Raw genomic sequence first — 1,581 nt, forward strand, 5'->3', positions numbered from 1 at the left:
AAGCTAACTAATCCTTTTTACAGAGTTGTATCTTCCTTCTGAATGGTTTTCAAATATTCCAGCCAATTTAAAGCTTCTGAATGGCTTTGATAACGTACAATCACTCAAATTCCTTTTACTTCAACTGTCCTTAAACTGACCAATAGCAGTACAAGCCTTGCATTTCTTTGATAAGGTAATTTTAACTACACCACAGGGCTTTACTACTTTAAGGCTTTGTTAAATTTACTAGGCCTTACTTTATACAAGGCCTCACTACATCTTAGACTTTAATTAGGCTTTTAGCAACAACATATAGCTTAATAGTTAAACAAATACAGAAAAACACGATATAATCTTCATAGAGCCTTCAGCAAACACCTTTATTACACAGGCACACTTTTTAGCTGTCACAGCTGTGCTCCTTTCCAATCTGACAATAGACTCCACAATGGTTAGTGTTGTAGGAGATTTTCAAAAAGTTAGGGCCTCAAAAATAGAGACCTTGCTTTCTGAAGGGGTCCCTATCCTAGCTTTAACTCTACAGTTATGACATGGTTCAAATTTAAGTAAAGTAAAGGCCGTATGTGGTGGCCAGTAAACTTAATTTTAATTGCATCTCAAACTTCAGGCTGTTAACATAGAATCAGAGAATCAGAGAAAATTAGGGCTGGAAGGGACCTCAGGAGGTCATCTAGTCCAACCCCTGCTCAAAGCAGGATCACCCCCAACTAGATCATCCCAGCCAAGGCTTTGTCTAGCCGGGTCCTGGGAACCTCCAAGGATGGAGCTTCCACCACCTCTCTGGGTAACCTGTTCCAGTGTTTTACTACCCTCCTAGTGAGAAAATTCTTCCTAACATCTAACCTAAAGTTCCCTTGCTGCATCTTGAGACTATTGTTCCTTGTTCTGTCATCTGCCACTACTGAGACCAGTTTAGCTCCATCCTCCTTGGAATCCATTTCAGGTAGTTAAAGGCTGCTATTAAATCCACTCTCAGGCCTCTTCTCTCTTGACTAAATAAGCTGTTCCCTCAGCCTCTACTCATAGGTCATGTGCTCCAGCTCTCTCACTATTTTTGTTGCCTTTTACTGGACTCTCCAATTTGTCCACATCCTTTCTGTAGCAAGGGGCACAAAACTGAACACAGTACTACAGATGTGGCCTCACCAGTGCTGAATAGAGGGGAATAATCACTTCCCTTGACCTACTGGCAACATACCTACCAGTGCAGCCCAGTATGCTGTTAGCCTTCTTGGCAACAAGGGCACACTGCTGGCTTATATTCAGCTTACTGTCCACTGCAAACCCCAAGTCATTTTTTGCAGAGCTGCTGCCCAGCAAGTCAGCCTCCAGCCTGTACTGGTGCATGGGATTGTTCTGTCCTAGGTGCAGGATTTTGCACTTGTCCTTGTTGAACTTCATGAGGTTTCTTTTGGTCCAGTTCTCCAATTTGTCTCGGTCACTGAATCCTAGCCCTACCCTCCAGCATATCTACTGCTCCCCACAGCTAGGTGTCATCTGCAAACTTGCTGAGGGTGCACTCTATGCCATTTTCCAGGTTGTTGATGAAGACATTGAACAAAACTGGCCCCAAAACCA

Source organism: Alligator mississippiensis, chromosome 13 (assembly GCF_030867095.1).
Source record: "Alligator mississippiensis isolate rAllMis1 chromosome 13, rAllMis1, whole genome shotgun sequence".
Lineage (NCBI taxonomy): Eukaryota > Metazoa > Chordata > Crocodylia > Alligatoridae > Alligator > Alligator mississippiensis.